The 10682-nt window shown below is 53.5% G+C and overlaps 1 long non-coding RNA gene across 1 annotated transcript; it reads left to right on the top strand.

The window, feature by feature from the left end:
• Window positions 1-4546: 4546 nt before the first annotated feature.
• On the top strand, window positions 4547-7957 carry LOC116664466. The gene is made up of 3 exons (XR_004320987.1): window positions 4547-4586; window positions 4960-4971; window positions 7859-7957. It is a non-coding gene; the product is annotated as an uncharacterized LOC116664466 (long non-coding RNA).
• The last annotated feature ends 2725 nt before the right edge of the window (window positions 7958-10682 follow it).

The raw sequence follows: 10682 nt of genomic DNA on the forward strand, positions 1-10682 counted from the left end.
GACCGCACCCCATACGCCGCCTCTAATGTGTCTGTCTGTCTTAATGCCTTCCTGACTGCTTATGTACTGGAGGAGGGGAGAGGCTACACTATGTGGGTGTGTGTCTGTTTATCTCACGGAGGAGAAGACGACTAGGATGTCTCTATCTTTGCCTGCCTATCAATCTATACATCTATCTATCTATCTATCTATCTATTCATCTATCTATCTATCTATCAATCTATCTATCATTCTATGTATCTATCAATCTATCTATCTATGTATCTATCTATCTCTCTATCAATGTAGTGGAGGCATAGGAGCAGGCTAGTGTGTCTTTTTACCTGTGTGTCTGTAGGTTGGAAGAGGACATTAGTGTGTCTATCTGCCTACCTTGTTAGTTGAGGAGTAGGAGGAGGCTAGTGTGAGTGTGGGTATGTGTCTGTCTGTCTATGTATGTAACTATCTACCTATCTAATGGCTGAGGAGGAGTAATAAAGGGTATATGTTTGTTTCTACATGGAGGAAGAGGATAGTGTTTCTGTCTGTCTATTTATTTGTCTGTCTGTCTGTCTAATGGAGGAATGCTCCCAGGACTCGACCGACTTGGAGGGATGCCAATTGCCACCCTGAGGCAGCAGAGGGCGCCCCAGAGCAGGCTGAGGGGGCCACTGGGTGGAAATTGACAGGCTTGCCTGGGCAGCTCGAGCCCCCCGCTTCTGCCTTCCCTGTAGCCGCCAACGAACCACCCCCTCCCCGCCCCCTGAACACCCCGCACTCGCTTCCCGGGAGCCGGCCACCACAGAGACCTGAAAATCTTGTACATAGGGTACCAGAGACCGACCCCAGGACCGGCCAAGGAGGAGATGGGAGCAAATACACGGGCTCCGTGGGGCAGCCCCGCCTCCTCACTGCAGCCCCTGACAGCACCGCGCCCGCCTCCGGGGCGCAGGCTGACCTGCAATCATGCATACTGTGAACCTGGGGCAGGAGAGGCCGTCCCCAGGCCAGGCCGTTGTGGAGATGGGAGCAAACTGATCGGCTAACCTGAGGCAGTCCGCCTGCCGCGACGTCCCTTTACCCTGAACTCAGCTCGCCAGCATCCCAGGACCCTGCTGACAAGCAGATATAAATCCCGCAAACCTGGGGTAGCAGAGGTCGGCCCGAGGCCAGGAGAGGGGCAGATGGGAGGAAAATGACCCCAAGTGTGCGAGGCATCCCCTTAGCTGCTGTGCGCCTCTTCTCTGCCCCCGACCTCTTCCCCTGACCTCACCACGCCCGCTACCAGGAGCAGGCTGACTTGAAAGGCTTGAGTCCTAGAAACGTGGGGGAGAGGAGGCAGCCCCCAGGCAAAGCAGCTAGGGACATGGGAGAAAATCCTCTGGGTCTCCAGGGGCAACCTAGTGCCCCGTAGCCGCCGCCGAAACCCGTCCCCAGACCGCACCCAACCTCTAGAATGTCTGTCTGTCTGACTGCCGGCCTCACTGCCTATCTATTGGAGGATGGGAGAGGTTAGTCTATGTGTGTGTCTGTCTGTTTATCTAACGGAGGAGGAGGTGAATAGCATGTCTATCTCCTTGCCTGCCTAGCTATCAAAATATCTCTCTCTCTATCAATGTCTCTCTCTATCTATCTATTATTCTATCTATCTATCTATCTATCTATCTATCTATCTATCTATCTGTCTGTCTGTCTGTCTGTCTATCTATCTATCTATCTATCTATCTAGAGGTGGCAAAGCAGTAGGCTAGGGTGTCTTTTATTTTTCTGTCTGTTGAAGGAGGAGTTTAGTGTGTCTATCTACCTATCTACCTATTTGAGGAAGCGGAGTAGGCCAGTGTGTTTGTGTGTGCCTGTATGTGTGCGTGTGTGCGTGCGGGTCTGTCTATCTATGTATCTGTAAGTAAAGGAGAAGGAGGTTACTGTGTCTGTCTATCAGTCTATATCTGAATCTACTGGAGGAGGAGTAGGCTAGTATGTCTGTCTGTGTGTCTGTCTATCTATCAGATATCAATGTATGAACCTGTATCTAATCGAGTAGAAGGAGGAGGCTACAGTGTCTATGGCTCTGTCTGACAGAGGAGGAGAAGACAAATGTGTCTGTTTTTCTGTGTGTCTGTGAGTCTGTCACGAACTATATCTACTGGAGAAGAAGGAGGAGGCCCGTGTGTCTGGCTATGTGTGTGTCTCTCAAACAGGAGAAGATAGAGGCTAGTGGGTGTATCCATCAATCTCACTGACTATCTATCAAATGGAAGAAGAGAAAGAGTCTATTAAGTTGTTCTAACTATTATCTAGTGGAGTAGATTACTGTGTCTATGAAGCTGCCTAATTGAGGAGTAGGAGGAGGGCTAGAATGTGTGTGTGTGTGTGTGTGTGTGTGTGTGTGTGTTTGTGTGTGTGTGTCTGACTATGTATCTGTCTAACTATCTAATGGATGAGGAGTAGGAGGTTAGGATATATGGCTGTTTCTCAATGGAGGAAGTGGCTAGTCTGTCTGTCTGTGTATTTCTTTGTCTGTCTGTCTGTCTGTCTGTATGTCTGTGTGTGTGTCTAACGGAGGAAGCCTCCCAGGACTCGACCGACCTGGAGGGATTCTGATTGCCACCCTGAAGCAGCAGAGGGCGCCCGCAGAGCATGATGAGGGGGACACTGGGGGGAAATCCACAGGCTTTCCTGGGCAGCCCGCGCCTCCCGCATCGGCCCTCTCTGCAGCCGCACCCGCCCCGCCCCCGCGCCGCCCCCTGTCCACCCCGCGCCCTCCTCCCGGGATCAGGCCAGCACGGAGATGTGCTCCTCCTGTACCTAGGGTAGCTGAGACCGACCCCAGGACCGGCCAATGGGGAGATGGGAGCAAATACAGGGGCTCCGTGGGGCAGCCCCGCGTCCTCACTGCAGCCCATGACAGCACCGTGCCCACCTCCGGGGCGCAGGCTGACCTGCAAACGTGCATAGTGTCAACCTGGGGCAGGGGAGGCCGCCGCCAGGCCAGGCCGTTGTGGAGATCGGGGCAAAGTGACCGGCTCACCCGAGGCAGTCCGCTCCCCGCGAAGTCCCTGTCCCCTGAACTCACCTCGCCATCCTCCCACCACCTGGCTGACAAGGAGAATTAAATCCCGCACATGTGGGGTAGCAGAGGCGGCCCCGAGGCCAGGCCGCTAGGGACACTGGGGAAAATCCTCTGGCTCGCCAGGGGCACCCGAGTCCTCGGTCGCCGCCTGCCGACCCCGTCCGCAGACCGCACCCTGCACCCCGCCTCTAGTGTGCCCGTCTGTCTGAGTGCCTTCCTGACTGCTTATGTACTGGAGGAGGGGAGAGGCTACTCTATGTGGGTGCGTGTCTGTTTATCTCACGGAGGAGAAGACGACTAGGATGTCTCTATCTTTGCCTGCCTATCAATCAATCCATCTATCTATCTATCTATCTATCTATCTACCTATCTATCTATCTATCAATGTAGAGGAGGCATAGGAGCAGGCTAGTGTGTCTTTTTATCTGTGTGTCTGTAGGTTGGAAGAGGACATTAGTGTGTCTATCTGCCTACCTTGTTAGTTGAGGAGTAGGAGGAGGCTAGTGTGTGTGTGGGTATGTGTCTGTCTGTCTATGTATGTAACTATCTACCTATCTAATGGCTGAGGAGGAGTAATAAAGGGTATATGTTTGTTTCTACATGGAGGAAGAGGATCGTGTTTCTGTCTGTCTATTTATTTGTCTGTCTGTCTGTCTAACGGAGGAATGCTCCCAGGACTCCACCGACTTGGAGGGATGCCAATTGCCACCCTGAGGCAGCAGAGGGCGCCCCAGAGCAGGCTGAGGGGGCCACTGGGTGGAAATTGACAGGCTTGCCTGGGCAGCTCGAGCCCCCAGCTTCTGCCTTCCCTGTAGCCGCCAACGAACCACCCCCTCCCCGCCCCCTGAACACCCCGCACTCGCTTCCCGGGAGCCGGCCACCACAGAGACGTGAAAATCTTGTACATAGGGTACCAGAGACCGACCCCAGGACCGGCCAAGGAGGAGATGGGAGCAAATACACGGGCTCCGTGGGGCAGCCCCGCCTCCTCACTGCAGCCCCTGACAGCACCGCGTCCGCCTCCGGGGCGCAGGCTGACATGCAATCATGCATACTGTGAACCTGGGGCAGGAGAGGCCGTCCCCAGTCCAGGCCGTTGTGGAGATGGGAGCAAACTGATCGGCTAACTGGAGGCAGTCCGCCTGCCGCGACGTCCCTTTACCCTGAACTCAGCTCGCCAGCATCCCAGGACCCTGCTGACAAGCAGATATAAATCCCGCAAACCTGGGGTAGCAGAGGTCGGCCCGAGGCCAGGAGAGGGGCAGATGGGAGGAAAATGACCCCAAGTGTGCGAGGCATCCCCTTAGCTGCTGTGCGCCTCTTCTCTGCCCCCGACCTCTTCCCTGACCTCACCACGCCCGCTACCAGGAGCAGGCTGATTTGAAAGGCTTGAGTCCTAGAAACGTGGGGGAGAGGAGGCAGCCCCCAGGCAAAGCAGCTAGGGACTTGGGAGAAAATCCTCTGGGTCTCCAGGGGCAACCTAGTGCCCGTAGCCGCCGCCGAACCCCGTCCCCAGACCGCACCAAACCTCTAGAGTGTCTGTCTGTCTGACTGCCGGCCTCACTGCCTATCTATTGGAGGATGGGAGAGGTTAGTCTATGTGTGTGTCTGTCTGTTTATCTAACGGAGGAGGAGGTGAATAGCATGTCTATCTCCTTGCCTGCCTAGCTATCAAAATATCTCTCTCTCTATCAATCTCTCTCTCTATCTATCTATTATTCTATCTATCTATCTATCTATCAACTATCTATCATCTATCTATCTATCTATCTATCTATCTATCTATCTATCTATCTATCTATCTATAAGTGGCAAAGCAGTAGGCTAGGGTGTCTTTTATTTTTCTGTCTGTTGAAGGAGGAGTTTAGTGTGTCTATCTACGTATCTACCTATTTGAGGAAGCGGAGTAGGCCAGTGTGTCTGTGTGTGCCTGTATGTGTGCGTGTGTGCGTGCGAGTCTGTCTATCTATGTATCTGTAAGTAAAGGAGAAGAAGGTTACTGTGTCTGTCTATCAGTCTATATCTGAATCTACTGGAGGAGGAGTAGGCTAGTATGTCTGTCTGTGTGTCTGTCTATCTATCAGATATCAATGTATGAACCTGTATCTAATCGAGTAGAAGGAGGAGGCTACAGTGTCTATGGTTCTGTCTGACAGAGGAGGAGAAGTCTAATGTGTCTGATTTTCTGTGTGTCTGTGAGTCGTTCACGATCTATATCTACTGGAGAAGAAGGAGGAGGCCCGTGTGTCTGGCTATGTGTGTGTCTCTAAAACAGGAGAAGATAGAGGCTAGTGGGTTTATCCATCAATCTCACTGACTATCTATCAAATGGAAGAAGAGAAAGAGTCTATTAAGTTGGTCTAACTATTATCTAATGGAGTAGATTAGTGTGTCTATGAACCTGCCTAATTGAGGAGTAGGAGGAGGCTAGAATGTGTGTGTGTGTGTTTGTGTGTGTGTGTGTGTGTGTGTGTGTGTTTTGTGTGTGTGTGTCTGACTATGTATCTGTCTAACTATCTAATGGATGAGGAGTAGGAGGTTAGGATATATGGCTGTTTCTCAATGGAGGAAGAGGCTAGTCTGTCTGTCTGTGTATTTCTTTGTCTGTCTGTCTGTCTGTTTGTCTGTGTGTGTGTCTAACGGAGGAAGCCTCCCAGGACTCGACCGACCTGGATGGATTCCAATTGCCACCCTGAGGCAGCAGAGGGCGCCCCCAGAGCATGCTGAGTGGGACACCTTGGGGGAAATCCACAGGCTTTCCTGGGCCGCACGCTCCTCTGGCATTGGCCCTCTCTGCAGCCGTTCCAGCCCCTCCCCCGCCCCGCTCCCTGACCAACCCGCGCCCGCCTCCCGGGATCAGGCCAGCACGGAGATGTGCTCCTCCTGTACCTAGGGTAGCTGAGACCGACCCCAGGACCTGCCAAGGGGGAGATGGGAGCAAATACAGTGGCTCCTTGGGGCAGCCCCCGTCCTCACTGCAGCCCCTGACAGCACCGCGCCCGCCTCCGGGGCGCAGGCTGACCTGCAAACGTGCATACTGTCAACCTTTGGCAGGAGAGGCCGCCGCCAGGTCAGGCCGTTGTGGAGATCGGGGCAAAGTGACCGGCTCACCCGAGGCAGTCCTTTCCCCGCGAAGTCCCTGTTCCCTGAACTCACCTCGCCATCCTCCCACCACCTGGCTGACAAGGAGAATTAAATCCCGCATATGTGGGGTAGCAGAGGCCGCCCCGAGGCTAGGCCGCTAGGGACACTGGGGAAAATCCTCTGGCTCGCCAGGGGCACCCGAGTCCTCGTTCGCCGCCGCCGACCCCGTCCGCAGACCGCACCCCGCACCCCGACTCTAGTGTGTCCGTCTGTCTGACTGCCTTCCTGACTGCTTATGTACTGGAGGAGGGGAGAGTCTACACTATGTGGGTGTGTGTCTGTTTATCTCACGGAGGAGAAGACGACTAGGATGTCTCTATTTTTGCCTGCCTATCAATCTATCCATCTATCCATCTATCTATCTATCTTTCTATCTATCTATCTATCTATCTATCTATCTATCTATCTATCTATCTATCTATTCATCTATCTATCTGTCTGTCTATCTATCTATCTATCTATCTATCTATCTATCTATCTATCTATCTATTTATCTATCTATCTATCAGTGTAGTGTAGGCATAGGATCTGGCTAGTGTGTGTTTTTATCTGTCTGTCTGTAGGATGGAAGAGGACATTAGTGTGTCTATCTGCCTACCTTGTTAGTTGAGGAGTAGGAGGAGGCTAGTGTGTGTGTGGATATGTGTCTGTCTGTCTATGTATGTAACTATCTACCTATCTAATGGCTGAGGAGGGGTAATAAAGGGTATATGTTTGTTTCTACATGGAGTAAGAGGACAGTGTTTCTGACTGTCTCTGTCTGTCTGTCTGTCTAAAGGAGGAATGCTCCCAGGACTCGACCGACTTGGAGGGATGCCAATTGCCACCCTGAGGCAGCAGAGGGCGCCCCAGAGCAGGCTGAGGGGGCCACTGGGTGGAAATTGACAGGCTTGCCTGCGCAGCTCGAGCCCCCCGCTTCTGCCTTCCCTGTTGCCGCCAACGAACCACCCCCTCCCCGCCCCCTGAACACCCCTCACACGCTTCCCGGGAGCCGGCCACCACAGAGACCTGAAAATCTTGTACATAGGGTACCAGAGACCGACCCCAGGACCGGCCAAGGAGGAGATGGGAGCAAATACACGGGCTCCGTGGGGCAGCCCCGCCTCCTCACTGCAGCCCCTGACAGCACCGCGCCCGCCTCCGGGGCGCAGGCTGACATGCAATCATGCATACTGTGAACCTGGGGCAGGAGAGGCCGTCCCCAGGCCAGGCCGTTGTGGAGATGGGAGCAAACTGATCGGCTAACCGGAGGCAGTCCGCCTGCCGCGAAGTCCCTTTACCCTGAACTCAGCTCGCCAGCATCCCAGGACCCTGCTGACAAGGAGATATAAATCCCGCAAACCTGGGGTAGCAGAGGTCGGCCCGAGGCCAGGAGAGGGGCAGATGGGAGGAAAATGACCCCAAGTGTGCGAGGCATCCCTTTAGCTGCTGTGCGCCTCTTCTCTGCCCCCGAACTCTTCCCCTGACCTCACCATGCCCGCTACAAGGAGCAGGCTGACTTGAAAGTCTTGAGTCCTAGAAACGTGGGAGGGAGGTAGGAGCCCACAGGCAAAGCAGCTAGGGACATGGGAGAAAATCCTCTGGGTCTCCAGGGGCAACCTAGTGCCCCGTAGCCGCCACTGAACCCCGTCCCCAGAACGCACCCCACCTCTAGTTTGTCTGTAGGTATGACTGCCTGCCTGACTGCCTATCTATTGGAGGATGGGAGAGGTTAGTCTATGTGTGTGTCTGTCTGTTTATCTAACGGAGGAGGAGGTGACTAGCATGTCTATCTCCTTGCCTGCATAGCTATCAAAATATCTATCTCTCTATCAGTCTCTCTCTCTATCTATCTATTATTCTATCTATCTATCTATCTATCTATCTATCTATCTATCTATCTATCTATCTATCTATCTATCTAGAGGTGGCAAAGGAGTACGCTAGGGTGTCTTTTATTTTTCTGTCTGTTGAAGGAGGAGTTTATTGTGTCTATCTACCTATCTACCTATGTGAGGAAGTGGAGTAGGCCAGTGGTTTGTGTGTGCCTGTATGTGTGCGTGTGTGCTTGCGGGTCTGTCTATCTATGTATCTGTAAGTAAAGCAGAAGGAGGTTACTGTGTCTGTCTATCAGTCTATATCTGAATCTACTGGAGGAGGAGTAGGCTAGTATGTCTATCTGTGTGTCTGTCTATCTATCAGATATCAATGTATGAAACTGTATCTAATCGAGTAGAAGGAGGAGGCTACAGTGTCTATGGCTCTGTCTGACAGAGGAGGAGAAGACTAATGTGTCTGTTTTTCTGTGTGTCTGTGAGTCTGTCACGAAATATATCTACTGGAGAAGAAGGAGGAGGCCCGTGTGTCTGGCTATGTGTTTGTCTCTCTAACAGGAGAAGATAGAGGCTATTGGGTGTATCCATCAATCTCACTGAGTATCTATCAAATGGAAGAAGAGAAAGAGTGTATTAAGTTGGTCTAACTATTATCTAATGGAGTAGATTAGTGTGTCTATGAACCTGCATAATTGAGGAGTAGGAGGAGGCTAGAATGTGTGTGTGTGTGTGTGTGTGTGTGTTTTGTGTGTGTGTGTCTGACTATGTATCTGTCTAACTATCTAATGGATGAGGAGTAGGAAGTTAGGATATATGGCTGTTTCTCAATGGAGGAAGTGGCTAGTCTGTCTGTCTGTGTATTTCTTTGTCTGTCTGTCTGTCTGTCTGTTTGTCTGTGTGTGTGTCTAACGGAGGAAGCCTCCCAGGACTCGACCGACCTGGAGGGATTCCGATTGCCACCCTGAGGCAGCAGAGGGCGCCGCAGAGCATGCTGATGGGGACACCTGGGGGGAAATCCTCAGGCTTTCCTGTGCAGCCCGTGCATCCCGCATCAGCACTCTCTGCAGCCGCTCCCGCCCCGCCCCCTGGCCACCCCGTGCCCGCCTCCCGGGATCAGGCCAGCACGGAGATGTGCTCCTCCTGTACCTAGGGTAGCTGAGACCGACCCAAGGACCGGCCAAGGGGGAGATGGGAGGAAATACAGGGGCTCCGTTGGGCTGCCCCGCGTACTCACTTCAGCCCCTGACAGCACCGTACCCTCCTCCGGGGTGCAGGCTGACCTGCAAACGTGCATACTGTAAACCTGCGGCATGAGAGGCCGCCGCCAGGTCAGGCCGTTGTGGAGTTCAGGGCAAAGTGACCAGCTCACCTGAGGAGGTCCGCTCCCCGCGAAGTCCCTGTCCGCTGAAATCACTCCGCCATCCTCCCACCACCTGGCTGACAAGAAGAATTTAATCCCTCACATGTGGGGTAGCAGAGGCCGCCCCGAGGCCAGGCCGCTAGGGACACTGGGGAAAATCCTCTGGCTCGCCAGGGGCACTCGAATCCTCGGTCGCCGCCACCAACCCCGTCCGCAGACCGCAACCCGCACCCCGCCTGTAGTGTGTCCGTCTGTCTGACTGCCTTCCTGACTGCTTATGTACTGGAGGAGGGGAGAGGCTACACTATGTGGGTGTGTGTCTGTTCATCTCACGGAGGAGAAGACGACTAGGATGTCTCTATCTTTGCCTGCCTATCAATCTATCCATCTATCTATCTATCTATCTATCTATCTATCTATCTGTCTATCTATCTATCAATGTATTGGAGGCATTGGAGCAGGCTTGTGTGTCTTTTTATCTGTGTGTCTGTAGGTTGGAAGAGGACATTAGTGTGTCTATCTGCCTACCTTTTTAGTTGAGGAGTAGGAGGAGGCTAGTGTGTGTGTGGTTATGTGTCTGTCTGTCTATGTATATTAGTATCTACCTATTTAATGGCTGAGGAGGAGTAATAAAGGGTATATGTTTGTTTCTACATGGAGGAAGAGGATAGAGTTTCTGTCTGTCTCTTTATTTGTCTGTCTTTCTGTCTAATGGAGGAATGCTCCCAGGACTCCACCGACTTGGAGGGATGCCAATTGCCACCATGAGGCAGCAGAGGGCGCCCCAGAGCAGGCTGAGGGGGCCACTGGGTGGAAATTGACAGGGTTGCCTGGGCAGCTCCAGCCCCCCGCTTCTGCCTTCCCTGTAGCCGCCAACGAACCACCCCCACCCCGCCCCCTGAACACCCCGCACTCGCTTCCTGGGAGCCGGCCACCAGAGAAACCTGAAAATCTTGTACATAGGGTACCAGAGACCGACCCCAGGACCGGCCAAGGAAGAGATGGGAGCAAATACACGGGCTCCGTGGGGCAACCCCGTGTCCTCACTGCAGCCCCTGAGAGCATCGCGCCAGCCTCCGGAGCGCAGGCTGACCTGCAAACGTGCATACTGTCATCCTGGGGCAGGAGAGGCCGCCGCCAAGCCAGGCCGTTGTGGAGATCGGGGCAAAGTGACCGGCTCACCCGAGGCAGTCCGCTCCCCGCGAAGTCCCTGTCCCCTGAACTCACCTCGCCATCCTCCCACCACCTGGCTGACAAGGAGAATTAAATCCCGCACATGTGGGGTAGCAGAGGCCGCCCCGAGGCCAGGCCGCTA

The sequence above is a fragment of the Camelus ferus genome, chromosome 6 (assembly GCF_009834535.1).
Source record: "Camelus ferus isolate YT-003-E chromosome 6, BCGSAC_Cfer_1.0, whole genome shotgun sequence".
NCBI classification, from domain to species: domain Eukaryota; kingdom Metazoa; phylum Chordata; class Mammalia; order Artiodactyla; family Camelidae; genus Camelus; species Camelus ferus.